The sequence below is a fragment of the Engraulis encrasicolus genome, chromosome 17 (genome assembly GCF_034702125.1).
Source record: "Engraulis encrasicolus isolate BLACKSEA-1 chromosome 17, IST_EnEncr_1.0, whole genome shotgun sequence".
NCBI classification, from domain to species: Eukaryota; Metazoa; Chordata; class Actinopteri; order Clupeiformes; family Engraulidae; genus Engraulis; species Engraulis encrasicolus.
In genome coordinates, this window is record NC_085873.1 from 36,062,150 (window position 1) to 36,069,649 (window position 7,500).

Here is a 7,500-nt window from a genome sequence, read left to right on the forward strand (position 1 = left end):
ACACACACACACACACACACACACACACACACACACACACACACACACACACACACACACACACACGTCTGCTTGTGTAGCACACACAAATATTCTGGCTCCGGAAAATACTCTCTCTCTCTCACACACACACACACACACACGCACGCACACACACACACACACACACACACACACACACACACACACACACACACACACACACACACACACACACACCACAGGAATCAGCTCTGGAATCCCTGACTTAATGGGATATGTGACAGACAGTGTGTGTGTGTGTGTGTGTGTGTGTGTGTGTGTGTGTGTGTGCAGGCGCGTGCGTGCCTGTGTGTTATGTGTGTGGGTAGATATAGTACATGCCTTTGTATCTCAGGGGTCACAGAAAGATGCATCAGGCCATGTTTTCATACGTGTGTGTGTGTGTGTGTGTGTGTGTGTGTGTGTGTGTGTGCGTGTGTGTGCATGCGTACGAGCGTGTGTGTGCGAGCGCGTGTGTGTGTGTGTGTGCGCGTGTGTGTGCGTGTGTGTGCGTGTGCGTGTGTGCACTTGAGTGTGTGCGTGCGAGCGTGCGTGTGTGTGTGTGTGCGTGTGTGCGTGCGTGCGTGTGTGTGTGTGTGTGTATCTGTGCATACCAGTGAGAGTGGGCTCTATATGAGGCATGAGAGACAGCAATAGCCTGTGTGTCTGCAAGACGAGGGAGTGGGGAGGGTGAGGTAGTGACCCATCAGTAGTCAACTGTTTACTCTCAGTAGTAAACTCTTAACTGTTAGTAAACTGTTGCACTGAGTTTATGGCACAGCCTCCTCCATTATAACTCTATTACAGCCGGAATGGCATTGATGGAGTAGTAACGTGTTTGTAAAGAATGCTGCGCTATCTTACAAAACAAAGACGTTTCTGCTAATGTTGGAGAATCTCTGTGGTGACAGAACATGAACAGAGGATTCTAGTTTATTTTTTCAGATTTAGAGTAGAGTAGAGTAGAGTAGAGTAGAGTAGAGTAGAGTAACTTTATTGCCCACATGGACATTTCAAGACACAAATAACACAGGAATTGTCAGTGAGGGGAAAATGAAAATAAAAATAGTAAAGAAAAAAATGTAAATATTTAAAAAATGTAAAAAAAAAAAATGTAAAAATGTAAAAAAAAAAAAAAAAAAAAAGGTAATTGTGCAAAAAGACTTTCTGTGAGTTGGGACAGACCATGTGCAGAAAACATACTCATATTTGAATGAAAAGAAAGCTCCCTGAAAGCACACTGTTCACATTTGCATGGTTTACTGCGACGTTTCAGTCTACTGACCTTCTTCAAGCAGTTCAACAGTACAAATGGTTACATACATAGTTTAAAATAGTTCGGTTTCATATTTTAATCCAAGGATTTCATTTCATTTCATTTCTTTATGCAGATGGGCCCTTCAGCGGGCCTGTTCACTCTTTACTGAAAAGACTAAACTACATCATAACAACATTGCTATGACATTGCAGGTGCCACAACAGATTAAAGGTGGGGTCAGAGATTCTTTAAGTATAGAGATATGCCATTGTAATAGGTTGCTGTGGGCACCTAACATGACCAGGTTCCGGTCTGCCTAAAGGGGCGTGTCATAATACTCCTAGCATTGAATAGAACAGTCCTTAGGTCTGCTTAGGTCTGCCTAAAGGGGGATTTCCCCCCCTCCCCCTTGCAATAATAGAACCCGGAAACAATGGGCCAATGGAACTCTCTCTCTCTCTACTCTCTCTGGTGGGGTTGCAGGTTAACCATTTTAAGAATATGTACTATTATGACATCACGTTGGGGGTTCCGCAGGCTCATAGCAGTCTATGTAGAACCTTAGAATCCTGGGTGAGTTCCCCCAACGTGATGTCATACCTGCAACCCCACCTTTAAGAGTTGGTCATTACAGTTTTCATGACGGTGATGTTATAACATGAGCTCTGCGCAAAGGGGTTAATATTATCTACACATTTATCCTTTTTCATCTTAACTACGGAAAACGTCTACTTCGGCAACTTCTTGTTATGAATGCTATCGGATAGCTTAATTTTACTGTTCGCATATAAAAATAGCTTAGCCTACTGTAGCAATGTCACTGTCAATGTCAATGTAGCAATCGGAAATTAAAACGTAAACTGATCAAAGTACGTCAGAACAGTGCGCACATGTTTGCCTCAATCTGAGTCCAATCTGACTTGGAGACTCACTCCGTAGGGACCGTAGGCCATAGATCAAGTGTCCGGGGGCTTGACCCAGTCTCTCCCGGCCGATTACATTACATAACGCTAGATATTACATTTATACTCTCATAAATTACATAAGATGCTGTTATCCTTTTATGTAACTGCCTGTTAGCAAGCAATCATTTACTGATAATTAATTGATGCTTATTTGACATTCAATAGCACTTGAGAATTTTCCCCTTTTTTAAAATTAAGTCAAGCAAGTTACGTTTTGAAACAAAGCAGGTATAACCGATTCCCGTTTTTAATTTAAAAAAAAAAAAAAAATCCAGTATCCAGTCCAGTCAAGTAATTAAAAAAAAAAAAAAGAACACTGTGGTGTGTACCGTATATGGCTATGCTGCTGGATGCAGCTGCAAAATATCTGCTTTGAATACATTAACCCCTTAAGACACGGCTTTATAAATTAGCTGTTGCCAGCATGGCAATGACCAAGTCGTAATGTATTACTAAAGGCCCCGTGCACTGTTATAGTAGTGTAGTACTATAGTAGTTCACTTTCACTGTCTATTACAGCGTGCCTCAGGAGGTACGGCGTGCGTTAAGGGGCTACATCAAATCCAACAACATGAGAAACATGCCTATGAGAGTGCAGAAGAGTGCTGAATATTCCGCGCTCTGCCTACTCTGCTTATGCCTAGCGACGGTCCTGGACTTGACCAAGTCACCCTCTGTGACCCCCAAATGACTTTCACCGCTAAAGACTAGGCCAGAGCAAAGCCTGTATACCTGGGGGAGCTGTCAAGCCAACAGCAGTTGGTGTACACACGAAGCCACAGACACTAGAGTCTATTAAGATAGGGCAACATACAGTAATGTGATACTACGGGAACAAACATGAACAGTTATGGACTGTTTGGATGGGCATGTCCATACAACGTCACAGTGTGTATGTGCAGGGCCGTTGGCAGCTTTGGTCGGGCCCAGGACAAAGACGTCTGAAAGGGTGTGCAGCATGCTTATTTTCACCCGATAGTGACAAAACAGCCAATGGATCAGGAACCTCTGGCAGAGCAATAACCTTGGCGTGCATGCATGAGTGTGTGCGTGCTAGCTTTTCTGTGTTAGCATGCATGCTTGCGTGCTTGTGTGTTAGTGTGTGTGCGCGTTAGTGCTTGTGTGTTAGCGTGCGTGTGTGCCAGCGCTTGTGAGTGAGTGTGCGTGCGTGTACAGTGTGTCTACTCATGGTTTACATGGGTAGTGGGAGATGTGAGGGGCTTATGGACAGCGGATTAGGGCTGTTGTGTAACAAGTGTGGTCTTCTGGGATAAGTACTCTGAGAGAGAGAGAGAGAGAGAGAGAGAGAGAGAGAGAGAGAGAATGTGTCAGAGTCAAAGACCACACACAGGAGGTGGCGTACATCCCATAGATATAGATGTGGTCAGGGTTGCCAGATGAGGCTGATGATTTCCAGCCCAAAAACTGCCCAATCTGGCAACACTGGATGAAGTATATGTCTGATGCTCATCTGCATGCGCTGTGGCCCATTCAATTCACTCGTGCGCTAATACCTGCTAGCGCTGCAGGCAGCTTTAGCCGACTATAATGCGCCCATGACTCTGTCTATCCCATAATGCTTATGCATCCAATGACAACAGCGTTTTTGTTAAGAGTAGCTTAGGACGCTGTTAGTGATGATTACCGATGTTACCAATGACATACAATGACATAACCGTAACCCTTGACTTAGCCTAGCCTAACCTTTGTAGCTACGCCAACACAGAACACAGACGGTTTATTAAAAGTGCTCAAGTATTCAGGAAGAAAAGCATTTCTGTGTTTGAATTGCTTTGAGTAGGCTACAGCTCTGGCGATGACATAGCTAGTGACGTGATCTAGCGTGATCTGGTTGAGGATGTTAGCCGCTGTGTGTTATGTAAATGTCTGTGGGTTTGTGTTGCATGCCTGCTTATCAGTGCAGTATAGAACCAAGTGAACAGTGTTGCCAGATGTGTCTGACCAAATCCCGCCCAAAAGGTTCTCAAAAACCGCCAAAATGCGCTAAATTCCGCCCAAATTCAACAAATTACATTGACTTCTATGGGTCCAAAACGGCTTAAAAAACCGCCAAATTGTCCATTTTTCCCATTTTTGCCCGCCGACGCTCATCCCAAGTAGCCCAATTGGGCGGGCACCCGCCCAATCTGGCAACACTGCAAGTGAATGAGGTGTGGGGTGGGGTGGGGTGGGGTGGTGTGGGGTGGTGTGGAATGAATGGATAAATAGTTTGGAGGGAAAAAAGTGGTAGATACTGCATCCTGCTACAGTAGACCACATAATGGCTATTTTGTCTTATCCAAGAAATGCAACAAATATACATATACACATATACCACTATACCACTATGCATATACACATACACATGTAGGCCTACCGCTCATACTGTATACCACAACATACTGTAGTATGTAGGCCTACCACTAAAAATTCTAGTTAAATAAGCTAAGAGTGTCTGACCAACATGGCTTTTAAATGCGAAAAGACCATTAGGAAATAGATTTACAGGAAAAAAGTACTATTTTTTGGGCTGCTACACTGGCGACCCGGGTCCTTTGCCGACCCTTCCCCATCTCTCGCTCTCCACTCATTTCCTGTCCCTCTCGACTGTCCTCTCAAATAAAGTCATAAAAAGCCAAAAATAAATAAATAAAAGGACTAATTCTAAACCTTTTTTTGAAAGCTTTAACTGCTGTATCACTGATGATACTGTTCTGCATGGTCTTCTGAATAGACAGTATAATAGTGCCATCTGTCTGTCCACTACACTGGGGCCGCCCGTTCTAGGTCACATGTTCTAGTTCTAGAATGTTGGCTGGCCCATTGTGACCCGTCCACGCATTCTAGAGTGTTGGGTGATAACACTGCGACATGATTTCAGCACAAAAACAAAAACACAGGACAAAAGTTGACACATTCTGTTCCGTTCTATCACGCACTGTAAACACGAGTTTTCTTTATTTAGTGAGTTGGCGACAATGTTTGCGGGTGAGTCTGTGTGTGTGTGTGTGTGTGTGTGTGTGTGTGTGTGTGTGTGTGTGTGTGTGTGTGTGTGTGTGTGTGTGTGTGTGTGTGCGCGTGTGTGTGTATGCGCGTGTGTGTGTGTGTGTGTGTGTGTGTGTGTGTGTGTGTGTGTGTGTGTGTGTGTGTGTGTGTGTGTGTGTGTGTGTGTGTGTGCGTGTGTGTGTGTGTGTTGAACTTGGGGGGTAGGGGGTGCTCTGACCCAATTGCCGGCATAAAGTATGTTGTAGAAACATCCTAATTAAAGGGATGTTCGGGTCAGCGCACACACACATGAACATGCATGAGCAAACATGTTGGGAAGAACATAGGAACATTCCAGAAGGTGCGTCTGTGCTATTCCAACTATGTCACACCCACCACCCCCCAGCTACTAACCATCAACACCACCAAACGCCAACTACAACTGACTCATTACATACACGCACGCACACACAAACACACACACACACTACACACACACACACGCACACACACACACACACACACACACACACACACACACACACACACACAGACCCATGTTTGTCTCAGCTGAGCCATGATAAAGGAAGTGGGATGAAAAATGAAGGGGCTTCCCCACAATATTGACAGCCAGCTACTTCCCTGACAGTCGCAAACACGTAGAAGAATATTAGTATTTGTGTGTACCGAGCTTGACAAGGAATTTGCATCTAAATTACATTACATTGCATTTGGCAGATGCTTTATAACCAAAGCGACTTTCAAACGAGGACATAATCATAACCAACATGATTATGTCCTCGTTTGAAAGTTGCTTTGGTCTGCTAAATGACAGGAAGGTCTCTCCTTTCAATGTACTGTATTTCTAGGACAGGGGGTGGTGAACCTTTTTCATTTGGGGGACCACTTCAAATTCCTCCAAGGGCCATAAAAGTCCTCCTAGGGCAGGACTATGAACACAAACCAGGATTTTTCCCCAGCACTTAAGGCCTACATTGAAGGCAGCCACCTTTACAACAGACCACACCTTCTCTTCTCTAGGTCCCCTGAAAATGTAACTAAATTGTATTGCAAATGTAATTTCTAAGATTCCTTTACAAAATGTGTCATATTTCATGTGAAGCTGCATAACATTCAAATTATATCGGGGGGGTGTACCGAGCTTGACAAGGAATTCGTAACTAAAGTACTGGAAGAAGGGTTTATTTGCTCTGCTATGGGCATTTCTCAAAATGAAGTGTTCTAGCCTTGCTAGGATGAATAACGTCCATTTTACCAAAGAGTATCCAATCACTGGTTCTAAAGCCTGGCTCAAACTACGCGACTATCGGCCCGATTCTCGGTTGAAAACGCCCCTTACGACAATTGCTGGAACAAACCCTCCTAGGACCATCGCAAGCGATTGTCGGGGAAGATTTCCTCGTCGTGTGCGACGTTCTAAGATAGAACTTTAGCAGCTCAAAGAGTCGCCGATCGCAAGTCGTAGAAATCAAACACTGTTTGATATTTGCGACTGGAAATAGAACGTTGGGCATTGTCTCGGTGGATGCGAGCAGCGATAAGATTGACAGTTGTGATTCTCTTCTAGTGCGGTGCACCCCGACGTCAAAAGCGGACACATTATCGCTAGTCGTGTAGTTTGAGCCTGGCTTAAAGTAATACTGTCCCATTTTTGAAAATAAGCTTATTTTACACCTCCCCTAGAATTAAATAATAGGGTTTTACCGTTCTCCTGTACTTTCAACCGTTCTCGGGGTATGGCAGTGCAAATTTTACCTCCATGCTAGCAGTTAACATTGAGTCCTATGATACCAGCTCGCGGCTAACTTGTCTCATAGGACTCAATGTTAACTGTTAGCTTGGAGGCAAAATTTGCACTGTAATAACTAGAAAACGATTGAAAGTACAGGAGAACGGTAAAACCCTATTATTTAACTCTAGGGAAGGAGTAAAATAAGCTTATTTCCAAAAATGGGACAGTATCACTTTAAGTGTAATTAATAATTGGATACTCCTCTGTGAAATCTGCAAAAAAAACAGATGTCACTCATCCTGGCAAATTTAGAACACTTCACTTTGAGAAGTGCCCTATGTGCTCTATTTCTAGGACCTGTGATGTAGAATGGAGGAGGTGAAAAGTGAAAGTGAAAGCCCTTTGGGAAACTCCAACTCCCATTGTCATTGTGACACAGCACTCCACAGCACACAAGTGAACTCTGCACACTGCACACAACGAAATTGCATTTATGCCTCACCCGTGCAAGGGGGCAG